Source organism: Medicago sativa, chromosome 3 (genome assembly GCF_051527215.1).
Source record: "Medicago sativa cultivar Bolivia chromosome 3, Bolivia_mono, whole genome shotgun sequence".
Taxonomy (NCBI): Eukaryota; Viridiplantae; Streptophyta; class Magnoliopsida; order Fabales; family Fabaceae; genus Medicago; species Medicago sativa.
In genome coordinates, this window is record NC_140751.1 from 32,245,940 (window position 1) to 32,261,452 (window position 15,513).

Below are 15,513 nucleotides of genomic sequence, written 5' to 3' on the forward strand. Positions count from 1 at the left end.
AATTTAATAAGGGAGCTATAGTGTCAGTTAGTGTATGGACCTCTCTATAAATTGTTAAATATACCCATTTCATTTTCCTTTCAATTAACGTAGGGAGCTATAGTGTCAGCTAGTATATGCACCACTCTATAAATTGTTGCATGTAACAATGAACTAAGGCAACACTAAGCTAAGTTCATAACAAATAATTAATTTTAGCTTATTCTTTCTTTTGATCAAACAATGACTTATGTTACGCTTGCTACTTTGGCTATCTTCATGCTCACCACATTATGTATGTATATTTTTAAAATATTGCGCTCATCTTTCTCACCGATATATTTATATATGTTAGGATCTATACTCTTAATCAATGAAAAATTATTATATTACATGCTCAATTTAATGTCAAACTTTCCTAAACATATACGTTATATGCATAGATGTGTATTGGTTCCAACTTTAACTTCCTTTGCCATTTGAAGTAATCGTCCAGACGAAGAACGTTGAAGCAGGGAAATGTCCATCCGCCGGTAATTTTTGTTTAACATTCACACCGAATCCATGCGGCAACGTCATAGAGTGTCGTTGTGTCTCTTCGGGTGGATTCAGTTTCTGCCGTGACCATTTTACATAGAAGATCACACTATATGCTCAATTTAATGCCAAACTTTCCTAAATATATACGTTATATGTATTGGTTCAAACTTTAACTTCTTTTGCCATTTGCAGTAATCATCCAGACGAAGAACGTTGAAGCAAGGCATTGTGCAAGATTCGGTTGGGGTTGTTCAATATTTGAGACGAATCCATGCGGCAACACCATAACGTGTCGTTGTGTCTATGCGGGCGAGATATTTGGAAATACATGCGTTCACTATATGGGCGATGGCTTCTAACTCTAATGAAAAAGACTACTTGAAGATGGCTTTGGAAATTGCTGCCACTTTATAAGAATGATATGTCTCAAAAACTAGAAACCAACCATGCATGTTATTGTTATCATCTACTTTAAATAAACAACCTTTGTTACCAATTGATCAATTAGATTTCTTCGATATTCCTTTGGATTTTAATGATGCATAAACATGGGTGTGGTGATTTTGACTTGTATTCTTTTAATTTTGCACGTTATAATTTGTTTGCTGTTGTAAAACTTACGATGTTTAAATATCATCTTTATATGGAACGAAACATAAAAACAATCTATGTCACAAATCATGATAGAGGCCGGCCGTAAAAGGATAAATACTATTGAGTATTGACATAAAATGCTTTTGAATGAAATTTTCAAGAGAAAAAGAAGAACGAGCGATTTAATACAAATTTTTAACCAAATACATTAGTTTTTATTTACCAATTTTTGCTTATATTATAAGACGGATAGAGTAGTTTACAAAATCTTTTGGAATATAATATAAATTCTAGGGTTAAATATATTTTTGGTCTCTATAAATATACCAACTTTTCGTTTTAGTCCCTCTAAAATTTTCCTTCAACTTTTAGTTCTTATAAAATTTTCCATCTTCACTTTTGGTCCCCCCTTTAAAGTAAACTCATATGTAGAATTCATATTTTTTAATAATATTTTGCAGAAAAATTCATAATATTATAAGAATCTCTCCCAAAAAAGTTTAGAATTTTTCAACAAAACATGAATTTAATATGAATTTTTATATTGTTTATGGTTAAAAATTCATATTAAATTTATGTTTTGCTAAAAATTTCTAATTTTCTTTGGGAAATTTTTTTACAATATTTTACACATTTCAGCAGAATTTCATTAAAAAAAAATACTAAAATTAACTCAAAAAATTGGACCAAAAGTAGTGATTGAAAATTTTATAGGGACTAAAAGTTGAAGGAAATTTTTAAAGGGACTAAAACGAAAAGTTGATATATTTATAGAGACCAAAAACATATTTATCCCTAAATTCTAAAATCCCTTTTCAAACACAAGATAAATATATAATCCCTCCGTCTCAAATTACAAGCAAAAAAATTCAAATCACACTAATTAAGAAAACTAAAACATAAAAACTTGGAGTATAGTTTTTGTGTTTTCTTTGGAATAAATTTTAGGGCTAAATATGTTTTTGGTCCTTATAAATTTACCAAATTTTCATTTTAGTCTCTATAAAATTTTCAATTGCTACTTTTGGTCTCTATTTTTAAGTTAATTTTAATATTTTTTTAATAAAATTGTGCAGATATGTGTTGAATATTGTAAGAATAATTCAAAAAAAATAGACATGGCTCTGATACCAACTTTAATATTCAATATACCAAAACATAGGGTAATATTTTAATACTCAATATACCAATTGTAAGTTAATTTTAATATTCAATATACCATTCGAATACAACAGGTAATTCAACGGGTTTTGGTCCGGACAAGATCGACATGGCTTTGATACCAACTTTGTAACACCCTACTTCTATTTAAGCGATAAAACACGTGAATATACTAAATATTTAAGAAATAGACGTCACGTCTCATCAACTAAATCATCACAATGGAACATCACATACAACTCAAGTAGCCATGTCATCATCATATAAATACAACCTCATAAAGATAATATATAAATCCCAAACATAGGGTAATCTCAACAACAGATATAATCCAAAATCAAACATAAAACACTGTCATAGATAAGAGCCTATATAAGACACGTGCGATAAAAACAGAGGAAGCTCCCACTATCCTCAAGCAACTCGCAAGCAAAGCAAAGCATCTAATCCTGCATGCCGTCTACCCATTCCTACAAATAGGTAGGCGGTCCACCACAGACCATTGGGGGTTAGCTTCACATCAATCATAATCAAAGACATATAAACAAGATTAATCATGCATCACAATATTATATAATTCATAATAAGCATCATCATAAACACATATTTCAAACGAATCTCTAAGTCACAGTCAAAGATTCTTGCACATAATTCATCACTCACAAATAATCACCAATCACACAACAAATCAAATGCATAATTCATTCAAGGCACATAGGCAATTATGACATAGGACCAACTACATGCAATACGCCTAGACACGATGTTATATGCATGTGGTACCAATCAACAACAAGGTTGTCACCTTCGATGAAACAAAAACATTGTAACAACCCAAATACAACCTGCATAGTGAATACAAAGTATTCGTCAACAAAAACAACATGTTATGATGCATGAACATATGACTCGATCAACAGCAATGCATATATTCACACAACTTCAACAATCAACACCAATTTATTCATTACATGCTTACAACAACAACTCAACAACAATAGCATGTAAAACAATTCACCAACAACATATCCCAAAACAACAACACAACAATTAAACATGAATTTACTCACAATTCAACAACCACAACTTCATTCTTCATCAATTTTTCACAAAAACATAACATACCCACATATACATATTTAGGCTTGCAAATTCATCATTTACTACACAATTATCATTCAATTCATATTCATAATCATGTCATCAATATCTAAGCACGAATTTCTACAATCAAACTCAAATAATCACTTATCCACATAATCACTTATTCAATTAAGCACTTATGAGAAATGGGTAGAAAAAGATTATGCTTGAATACTACCCCCTTACCTCTAAATCCAAGAATTCCTAGCTTAGGCCTCACTTTAGCTCCTAGATCCACACCCTCTTGCTCTTCAAGCCTCTAGCTCTTCAAACCCTTTCTTCCTTTTTCTCTTGCCTTTTCTCTCTCTACCTCTTTCTATTGTTTTGAAAATGAATTGTTCTAACCATAGTTTCCTCTTAAGAGATAGGTTATATAGTCACACCACTAATGGGCCTAACTCTCCAAATGTTATATGAGCTCAAATTCTAATTAATCCAAACCACTACTTCTATTTCACCGGTTCTAACTTAATTACCACAACACACTAACAACTTAGCAACAATAAATAGTTCTCACTTAAAATAGTAAAAATACTCTCCAACCTAAATTACAAAATAACCCTTGCTCACCAAAAGAAAAATACCCCTAAGTCTAAAAAGACTAAAATACCCTTCTAACACGAAACCCCAAGAAATCACACCGAAAGATAAATAATCACACACAAGCATATATAAACACATATAAAACAATTAAAAATAAAATAACATAAAATTGGGATGTTACACCATACACTCCTTAAGAATCAGAAGCTCTGACTCTGCTCAATAGAAAAGTAGGGGTCATAGAAAAGTAGGGGTCATATAGGCTTGCCATATAGCATTGGTTTCTTCCTCATCTTCGACCCTATGTGCTGGAAATTTTTTGGTGAACCAATCTAGTCCAGGAGTCCTATTTGAGAAAGGAGCTAGCAAAGAGGTAAAAGTATCACACTCTGATAGAGCCTCATAAGATATCCTGAACATATCTTTAGAACCCCAATTTTCACATCTCAGCATGGCCAAGCCTAAACCTCCAGTTGCCCTATTTTCATGGGCCTTTTCGAGATAAGTGGGAATAAAAAATTTTAGTTTTTCTCTGAAAGTGGCTAATAGCCACAATTGAAACAACCAAATAGGGCCAGGGATAATCAAACTGCTCCAAGATTGGTATGATCTTATGCCAGATACCCCTAGGTGTAAACTCTCATACAAGAACCCTAGAATGAGTTTACTTAAACAAATGTTTTTTCCTTCATGCAACTGGATGGTTAAGGTCTTATACCATTTGGCCACTTGTATTGATCTGGTACAAAGGATATACATGGATAACCAATAAGTCAAAAAGGCTACATGTTCTGCAGCACTTACTTTAGCATTTTCAGTATCATGATGATCCATTATGAAACCGCCATAGGCAAATATACTAAAATCAAAAGAGATTCTGAATCATCTTCATCAGGATCAAAGGTTTCGCCAATAGGTTTTAGTCATGTAATAGCGGCGACATCTAAAAGAGTAGGTGTGAGCATTCCATGTAACAGCCCGATTTTCGCTAGTTTTATTTTATTATTTATTATGTGTGTTATATGTGCTCTTATGTGATTATTTGCCTCTGTGTGTATTTTTGGTCGGGATTCGTAGAATTCGGTGTAGAAGGGTATTTTAGTCATTTTGGACTTAGGGGCATTTTGGTCATTTTGAGGGCAGTGGCAATTTTGTAATTTTGAAGAAAGTTATTTTTTTTAGTGTTTAGTGGAAGTTATTATTTTACCTAGTTACTAGAGAGGGTGTAGTAATTATTTTAATTACCGTTAAGTGACCGTTAGTGTTGTATTTTACCGGTAAGTGAGTAGTAACATTTTTGAGGTTGAATTAGAAATAGGTTAGGCCCATTAAGGTTGTGAGATAAGCCCATTAAGTGAGCCTTTATGAACTAATGTTAGTGAGAAGAGATAGGGTTACAACATTTTCATTTCATTTCATTTCATTGGAGAGGAGAAGAGATAGAAACTAGAGAGAAGAGCAAGAACAAGGGTTAGAGGCAAGAGGGAGATTCACCCCAAAACTACTGTCATAACTCGCACTGCACTCGCAGCTGCGAGTTGGATGCGAGCAGGAGTGGCTTCCTGGGAGCTACTCGCAGTTGCGAGTAAAGTTACTCGCAGTTGCGAGTTGCACAGTTAAGCAATGGAAGAGGAGCATCGAAGAGGAGCTGATTCTACATGAGGTCAAGCAATGGACACTTCGAAGATTCAAATGTTTGAAATTCAAATCGAGGAGGTGTCTTTGTCCGTTTTTAGAAGTTATAGATTCGAATCTTAAAGTAGTTATTTCTAAGTATAAATAGTAGTTTTTCATAGGAAAAACGGGTCACAAACCAATCATACACAAAACTTACACTCAAACTATACGCATTCAAGAGAGAAACGAGTAACAAGTTACAATGTATGAACATGTGTACCAATTTACATTCAATCAATCGAATTTTATTTTATTTTCTTAAATGTCTTTGCAATTTACTTGTTTATTTTAAACATTTCCTTTTAATTCTACTTCAAAGTAACTTCAACGGATTTGACTGGGTCAAGTTCGACAGTTATTATTCATACATTCTATTATGTTCTTCAAGAACAATCATAAATTTCTGGAAAATAACAAACACGAAATGTCCTTAAGATTTACTGGTTGATCTTGCAGGTAATTAATTCTAAACCAGCGGTTGTTTACCAAAAATCAGTGTAAACACTTATATCTTATTAAGCATTTTAACTCAGTGTAAACCATCTATCTATTGTAGAATTTTAACTCATATTTGATATATTAACATCTTTCTGTCAAGTATGCGAGTCTCCACATTTGTAATTATGTGACATAGTCATATATGGTCAAATGAAGGCACAACATGGTCAAAAAAATGAGTTGGTGGTAATTTAATGGAGGGAATAAAGGAAATTGAAAAGGAAAGAACGTGAAAAATAAATTTGATATTGAGATAAATGATAGCAGTAAAAAAAAAATTGTATGTTTGTCGATGAGGTTATAAGGAATGAAGTGATATGGTGGTAATTTTATGAGTGTGTTGAAGAAGTTGAAGATTTGTGGGTAATTAATTTATAAAGATTAGACTCAATTAAAAAAATGTCACCACATTTTTTTAATAACCACAAATTATGTCAACTCAACATTTTTCTATAGTAAAATCCAACCAATGACCAAAAGTGAAGAAATTTGAAATAATAGAGATTAATTAAAAAATAGTGCATGAAAGTGAACAACATCCAAAAACTTATACTCCCTCCGTTTCAAAATGAGTGTCGTTTTAGCCAAAAAAAATTGTTTCAAAATGAATGTCACTTTCACTTTCCAATGCAATAATAACTTTTTCTTTTCAATTGTACCCTTCAATTAATACTATGTTACACTACTTCCAAAGTATTATTTTTTCTTTAATAAAAAACAAACCAATAGTTGATTATGATAATTTGGTAAAATTGCTATGACATTTGACTACTTTATTTCATTCCTTAATCTGTGTGCAATTGACTAAAGCGACACTCATTTTGAAACGGAGGGAGTATTTAATATAAAAATGAAGTAAATGACATCCAAAAACCAACAAAACAGTTAATCATAATGTGCAGTGGATGGATGAAAGAACGACGGAGAAGGAGAACCGAACATGACTTAATTCACGTAGGTTGTATTCCAACATGACTTAAGTCACGACGAGTTTAACAATTGTGCGACTTAAGTCACGTGGGGGTATTTTGGAAAGTTCGGTTGAGAGTAAGTAATTTTCTAATCCAAAAGGTACTAGGAATTTTTACGCTCTGGATATAATAGGATCGTATTGGAGAGGAACCATATCATTATTTACGAGTTTGATTCTTGTGTGAACGTTCATCTCTCTCTCTCTCACTCTCACTCTCTCTCTCTCTCTCTCTCTCTCTCTCTCTCTCCCCCTCCCCCTCCCTCCCTCCCTCCCTCCCTTATATGTCCCTTATCGTAGTTAAAATTCTTCATCTACTATCACAAAAGATGATTTACGATTAATTTTTGACTTGAAATCATTGAAATAATATTTTTGTTCATTCTTTTTTATTTAAAAAAGTGTTCCATCTTGTTGTTGTTGTAATCTTTGTCAGATTCGTAAACATGTCGCTGCTATATTCTATTAATATGGATGTTGCGAATAAGTTTGTAAATTTATCTTTTTTGGTTTTATTGATTTTATTTTTTGTGCAACCCTCCAATTCACAGAAAAAAGAGACATTGATAATTTGAGTTCGATCGAGAGATAAGTAAAATCAAACCATTGATTGAGCTCGGTTTTAATGATTTTGAATTTGTGTCGTTAGATGTATTCGATTGAATGTTGTATTTATAGTTTTTTTTTACAAGGTTTTTTTTAGTTAAAAGGCAAATATAATGTCATTATGCACAAAACTTGCCTTTTCGGTTATAAGACACGATCCTTGCCTTTTCGGTTATAAGACGAAAACACGCCGAAAAGGGATTATATAAACATTGTCAAACAGCTCAATTATTGTACGGGAAGTGAATATTTATTTTTGATGAAAGGGAATGAAACAATTTTAATTTCATGAGGATACCACAAAATTGTTAACTATCGCCATCAATTTTATAGTGTCAGTTAGTATATGGACCTCTCTATAAATTATTAAATATAGCCATTTCACTTTTCCTAACAATTAACTTAGGGAGCTATAGTGCCAGCTAGTATATCCACCACTCTATAAATTGTTGCATGTAACAATGAACTAATGCAACACTAAGCCTAGTTCATAATAAATAATTTTAGTTTATTCTTTCTTTTGATCAAACAATGACTTATGTTAAGCTTGCTACTTTGGCTGTCTTCATGCTCACCACATTATGTATGTATATTTTTTTAAGGGTCTTGTTAACTTGTGCCCTTAGGGCACAAGATAAGAAACTAAATATAGAAATTTGATCTTGGAAATTGTGTATTCACAATCTTAAAAACTTCAAAATTTATCTTTTCAATGCAACATTTATTTTTTAATTCCACTTTTAGATCCTTATCTTGTGCCGTTAGGACACAAGTTAACATTTTCCTATTTTTAAATATTGCTCATCTTTCTCACCGATATATTTATATATGTTAGGATCTATACTCTTAATCAATGAAAAATTATTATACTATATGCTCAATTTAATGCCAAACTTTCCTAAATATATACGTTATATGTATTGGTTCAAACTTTAACTTCTTTTGCCATTTGCAGTAATCATCCAGACGAAGAACGTTGAAGCAAGGCATTGTGCAAGATTCGGTTGGGGTTGTTCAATATTTGAGACGAATCCATGCGGCAACACCATAACGTGTCGTTGTGTCTATGCGGGCGAGATATTTGGAAATACCTGCGTTCACTATATGGGCGATGGCTTCTAACTCTAATGAAAAAGACTACTTGAAGATGGCTTTGGAAATTGCTGCCACTTTATAAGAATGATATGTCTCAAAAACCAACCATGCATGTTATTGTTATCCTGCATCTACTTTAAATAAAACAACCTTTGTTACCAATTGATCAATTAGATTTCTTCGATATTCCTTTGGATTTTAATGATGCATATACATGGGTGTGGTGATTTTGACTTGTATTCTTTTAATTTTGCACGTTATAATTTGTTTGCTGTTTTCATTCTTACAATCTTTCAATTTCTTTTTTATATGGAATGGAACGAAACATAAAAACAATCTCTATAGGTCCTGGGTTCGAATCCAGCTTTGGGCATGCAGCAACGTTAAAACTCTTAGGGAGAGTCTGCCGCCCATTTGTGTCCCACAATGCTCGAGAGATTAGTCTCTGCAGTTGCGCGCGGATGATATCTGGATTACACCAAAAAAACAATCTCTATAACAAATCATGATAGTGGCCGACTGTAAAAGGATAAATACTATTGAGTATTGACATAAAATGCTTTTGAATGAAATTTTCAAGAGAAAAAGAAGAACGAGCAATTAATGTCAACACATACTCCCTTCGTCCGAAGATATAAAGAAAAATAAGAGAATGTAAGCCGATTGTTTTGATACAAATTTTTAATGAAATACATTAATTTTTTTTTTTACCAATTTTTGCTTATATTTTAACATGGACAAAGTAGTTTAGAAAATCCTTTGGAATATAATATAAATTCTAAAATCCCTTTTCAAAACAAGATTAATATATAATCCCTCCGTCTCAAATTATAAGCAAAAAAATTCAAATCACAATTATTAAGAAAACTAAAATATAAGAACTTGGAGTATAGTTTTTGTGTGTTTTCTTTGTAATAAATTTTATAGGATGATGTAAAAACAATTTTTATTGGCTATTGATTATGGAGAAATTGGAAGAGAGAGAAACTTGAATGTAATTTCATGAGAATAAACAAAAGTTTTTCTTGAAAAAGATTATTCAACAAAAAACAAGATTAAATAGAATAAAGTTTGTCTTTTTTAATTACATTTTGGACAAAAATAATGAGTTTTTTTTCTTACATTTTGGGACGGATAGAGTATATAAAGGAGACAAGGAAAAGAGAATATCAACACAATGGATTTATAATTGTTCATCATCAACACATATGATAGTTAGTCTAACCTGAATGATTTCTACTAACAACCATAAACCAAAATTATCCAAACTCAAACAAGCCGACTTAGCTCAGTGGTATAGCGCGTGGCTTTTAACCACGTGGTCGTGGGTTCGATCCCCATAGTCGGTGTGTTTTATTTTATTTTCCTTAGCGCAAACTGTGAATTAAAATGTTTCCAAATTACCCAAACTGTCAACCTAATTTTACCCAAACTGTCAACCTAATTTAGCGATGACTAGTACTTTGCTTTCGAACTTGTTATTTGTTGATTTTATAATTTGCTAAATATGTTATACTCGTTGTTTAAATTTTTATTGGACTTTGATTGCAACTAAAATTTAAAATGAAGTTTTTTTAGGGACGAAATTAATTGTTTTTCATTATCTATCAAATGTTCAAAATGTAACCGTTCGTTTTTCTCTAGGATTATTTTATAATTTATTTATATGTGTTTTTATGTGTTTAATTGTTTGCTTGTGTGCTTATCTTAGGATTAGTGGATTTTTATCCTAGAAGGGTATTTTAATCATTTTAAGACTAAGGACATTTTGGTCTGTTGAAGACATTTTGGACATTTATTTTCCGAAAACTTGTTTTTATTGAATCAAATGTTGAGGATAAGACTTGATTTTTGTAACAATGAACTTAGAAAGGATAGGTAAGGCATAGGCGACCTTATAACAGGTTTTTTCTTGAAAATGATTTAATTTTGAAGAATGAAGAAAATGAGACGAACTTGTTGAATTTTTGGAAATAATCGGAATTGAGGAATGATGATAACATGATTGCACTACCGTGACGTTATTTAAGATGTAAACATGACGTGTTGATGTGTTTGAACATGAATGCTTTATTTTGGTGAAATACTTGAAAACGGATAATTGGTGAAAATATGCGAACTTTGTCGAAATGAATGTTTATGATCTTATAACTTGTAAGCGGTTGTGTAAACATCATAACATGGTGACTTAAGAATGAATCAATATCTGATTGGTGAATTAAATGTTGTTATCATGATGTGGTGAAATATTCATCCTTATGCGATTCGGTAATTTGTGAAATATGCGTCCTTATGCGATTCAGAGCAAACCTCTCCCACTACGATGTGGTTCGGAGATGAACCAAGCAGAAGCTGGTGGGCATGTAACACCCAAGGCTGATGAGGACGGGGATTGGTCGCCGGTGCACAAGGCATGACAACGAAAGGCTCCCGACAACTTCTAGAGGAACCGAATCACATCAGAATGAGAGGGATCCTGAGGCTATGTATGTATGAGACTACATGGTTGAAGGAAGGCTTATAAGAATTGTTTGGTACTACCTATATCAACAAGATGCATCTTCTTTTCGATAGCTTATTCCATAAGAACTCTACAGTTAAGCGTGCTTGACTTGAGGCAGTCTGGGATGTTGCAGTGATATTCAACGTCACTTATCTTTCTTCCATCCACTAGACCGACACATAATCGTTCCTTTTGTATACAATTTGAACTCCAATGGAAAATGAATCGTTTTCTTTGTTCAACCCATGCCAACGATGTTACTTATGCATTTGGGAATGAACTCTGAAAGTTTATTGTGGGAAAAATCCAATTGTATTAACAATGAGATGTTGCATAGTTTTGGTGGAATGTTATCTTCAAACTGGTTAGATCTCAATATCATCACCTCCATATTATGTGACATCTTCACTGATACGGTTGCAGAGAAATTGTTTTCTCCGATATGAATTAATTGGAAATTTGTTAAATTTGATAGGTCCAATGAAAAATTACCAGGCAAGTTGTTGTAATGCAAATCCAGTGCTATGAGATTGATAAACGAGTCCATGGATTAAGGAACTTCACAAGTTAGCATATTACTCTCCATGAAAATGAAAGATAAGCCTTTCCAATACTCCCAACATGACTAGGTTATGCAGTGGATGGAAAAAAGAACGAATGAGAAGGAGTGTCGAACGTGACTTAATTCACGTAGGTTGTATTCCAACATGACTTAAGTCACGACCAGTTTAACACATTCGCGACTTAAGTCACGTGGGGGTATTTTGGGAAGTTTGGTTGAGAGTGAGCTAATTTTGTTGTGAGAAGAGTAATTTTCTAATCCAAAAGGTACTAGGAATTTTCACGCTCTGGATAGAATAGGATCGTATAGGAGTGGAACCATATCATTATTAACAAGTTTGATTCTCTCCCTCTCTCTCTCTCTCTCTCTCTCTCTCTCTCTCTCTCTCTCTCTCTCCCCCTCCCCTCCCTCCCTCCCTATTATATATCCCTTATTGTAGTTATAATTCTTCATCCACCATCACAGAAGATGGTTTATGGTTAAATTTTGACTTGAAACGATTGTATTAATATTTATGTTCCTTCTTTTTTTATTTAAATAAGTGTTCTTTGCAGATTTAGTTTCTTCTTCTTCTTCTTGATTTCATCGTCTTAGTGTGACATTTACATTGAGTTTTTTGTTGTCTTGGTGCAACGTTCGTTTATTTTCTCTTCTTTGTGACAGTGTTAGTTTGGCTCATATTGTCAGATTAACTTTGATCTATTCATTTGATGACTTTGACGTCACTAACATTAAAGATCCTGATGCATGAATATTCCAAACACTTTAATTTTCATATTTTTAGTCTTTGTCACATTCGTAAACATGTCGCTGCTATATTTTATTAACCTGGATGTTGTGAATAAGTTTGTAAATTCATCTTTTTTGGTTTTATTGATTTTTTACTTGTGCAACCCTCCAATTCAAAGGAAAAAGAGACGCCGATAATCTGAGTTCGACTGAGAGATAAGTAAAATCTAACTAATAATTGAGCTCGGTTTTAATTATTTTGAATTTGTGTCATTAGATGTATTCGATTGAATGTTGTTTTTAGAGTTTTTTTTTTGTTTTTTTTGACAAAGTTGTTTATGAGTTAAAAGGTAAAAATAACGTCATTATTCACAAACCTTGCCTTTTCAGTTATAAGACGAAAACACGCCGAAAAGAGATTATATAAACGCCGAAGTGAATATTTATTGATGAAAGGGAATGAAACAATTTTAATTTCATGAGGATACCACAAAATTGTTAACTATCACCATCAATTTAATAAGAGAGCTATAGTGTCAGTTAGTATACGGACCTCTCTATAAATTGTTGCATGTAACAATGAACTAATGCAACACTAAGCTAAGTTCATAACAAATAATTTTAGCTTATTCTTTCTTTTGATCAAACAATGGCTTATGTTACGCTTGCTACTTTGGCTCTCTTCATGCTCACCACATTCTGTATGTATATTTTTAAAATATTGCGCTCATCTTTCTCACCGATATATTTATATATGTTAGGATCTATACTCTTAATCAATGAAAAATTATTATATTACATGCTCAATTTAATGCCAAACTTTCCTAAACATATACGTTATATGCATAGATGTGTATTGGTTCCAACTTTAACTTCCTTTGCCATTTGCAGTAATCGTCCAGACAAACGTTGAAGTTGGGGAATGTCCATCCTTCCCTAATTTTTGTTTACCATTTGGGCCGAATACATGCGGCAGCATCATGGATTGTTGTTGTGTCCCTTGGGGTTTTTATGGAGGCGGTTTTTGCGGTGACACTTTTACATAGAAGATCATGGCCACTAACTCTAATGAAAAAGACTATTTGAAGATGGCCTTGGAAATTGATGCCACTTAAGAATGATATGTCTCAAAAACTAAAAACCAACCATGCATGTTATTGTTATCAAATCACACTTATTAAGAAAACTAAAACATAAAAATTTGGAGTATAGTTTTTGTGTTTTCTTTGGAATAAATTTTATAGGAAGATGTAAAAACAATTTTCATTGGCTATTGATTATGAAGAAAATAGAACAGAGAGAAAATTGAATGTAATTTGCATTTAATTTCATGAGAATAAATAAAAGTTTATCTTTTTTACTTACATTTTGGGATAATGAAAGTTAAAAAAATTTCTCCTACATTTAGGGACGGAGGGAATATACAAAGGACACAAGAGAAAGAAAATATCAATACAATAAATTTATAGTTGTTCATCATCAACACCGGATAGTTGGTCTAGTCCCTTCAACCTGAATGATTTCGACTAACAACCATAATCACCCAAACTGTCAACCTAATTTAGTGATGACTAATACTTTGCTTTCAAGCTTGTTATTTGTTGATTTTATAATTTGCTAAATTCTGTGTGATTTAGTCAATGAAAAGTTGTTTTTGTACTTTCATTGATGATAAATGGTTATATGAAATGTTGGAGTTTCAAAACTATTTTTTTTTTGACAAAAAAACTAATTTTTTATTGAATATCGAGAAAACGGACATGATATACTCGCAATTTAAATTTTCATCGGACTTCATTTGCCATTGAAATTTAAATTGGAGTTTTTTTTTTTTTTACAGAAACAACTTTAACTATTATCATTAATCAATCGATGTTCAATAAAAGAAGGATAAGAATAAAAAATACGGTGACTAGCCCAAGAACATACCGCCCTAGCTAAAGTATGAGCAACCATGTTCGCTTATCTCCTAACAAGCTTCACCTTGAAGTTGGAATGTAAAGATAACTGATAACTAATACTAGAAACAATAACATAGACTTCCGAATCACCGTGGCCCAAAGACGATAGAGCTTGTACTAGAGTAGATGAGTCGGACTCAAAGACAACCCGGTCTCATCTGTTAGCATCAGCAAAGTGAAGGGCCTCGAGTAAGACTAATGCCTCCCCCTCCAAAACTGTCATATTTGCCCGCTGTCATTTCGTTTGAGCACGAATAAATTACTCACGGGAGTCTCCAACACAACAAGCAAAAGATGTAATATGGTTACAATCATGGAACGCGGCGTCCACATGCACTTCAACCATGTCTCGGTCGGTTTCTCCCAAACTTGGACTATATTCTTCTTATGTTGCACAACCAATGGTGAATGATGTTTATAAAACTGTTGCCATTGCTGCCATGCATTTAGTGTTGTCCTCCGAGTACTCATTGAATTGTGATGAGCATTATTCCAAATGACATTATTACGTGCATCCCATATTTTCCAATGAAGTAGAGCCACATGACCAGCAATGTCTGAAGGGTACACTGTCTAGTTTATATGTTTTTGATGATGCTCCTTAGCTTAGTTTAGACTAGTGTATTGTTTTAATGATTGTCTTATAACTAGCATGTTAAAGCACCCTGGAGTCTATGTGGTTTGGTCTTGTTGCTTTGTGTCCTTTGGAAAAAGTGTCAAAAATCATTTTGGATCAGTTTGAATCGACTCGTTATAGTCTGAATCGATTCAGTAAAGTCTCTGACTTCATGTGAATCGATTCACATCTACTTGAATCGTCTACTTGAATCGATTCATGTATGAATCGTCTCTTTTCTGTTTGAATTGTCTCACAAAAGTCTATGACATACACTGAATCGATTCATAAATATATATGAATCGATTCATTCTTTTCTGGGTTCACTTGAAACGA

At 32.7% G+C, this 15,513-nt stretch overlaps 3 long non-coding RNA genes and 1 other non-coding gene across 4 annotated transcripts; 3 read left to right on the plus strand and 1 right to left on the minus strand.

Moving 5' to 3' along the window:
• The first annotated feature begins 126 nt into the window (after positions 1 to 126).
• LOC146937190 (uncharacterized) lies at positions 127 to 1,092 on the plus strand. The gene is made up of 3 exons (XR_015033249.1): positions 127 to 274; positions 465 to 512; positions 712 to 1,092. It is a non-coding gene; the product is annotated as an uncharacterized LOC146937190 (long non-coding RNA).
• Positions 1,093 to 2,453: 1,361 nt separating this feature from the next.
• LOC146937191 (uncharacterized) lies at positions 2,454 to 3,852 on the minus strand. The gene is made up of 2 exons (XR_015033250.1): positions 3,604 to 3,852; positions 2,454 to 2,744 (listed from the first exon to the last, which is right to left on the minus strand). It is a non-coding gene; the product is annotated as an uncharacterized LOC146937191 (long non-coding RNA).
• A 4,314-nt stretch (positions 3,853 to 8,166) lies between these two features.
• LOC146937192 (uncharacterized) lies at positions 8,167 to 9,045 on the plus strand. The gene is made up of 2 exons (XR_015033251.1): positions 8,167 to 8,294; positions 8,667 to 9,045. It is a non-coding gene; the product is annotated as an uncharacterized LOC146937192 (long non-coding RNA).
• A 1,038-nt stretch (positions 9,046 to 10,083) lies between these two features.
• TRNAK-UUU (transfer RNA lysine (anticodon UUU)) lies at positions 10,084 to 10,155 on the plus strand. Its single transcript has one exon. It is a non-coding gene; the product is annotated as a tRNA-Lys (tRNA).
• Positions 10,156 to 15,513: the final 5,358 nt, after the last annotated feature.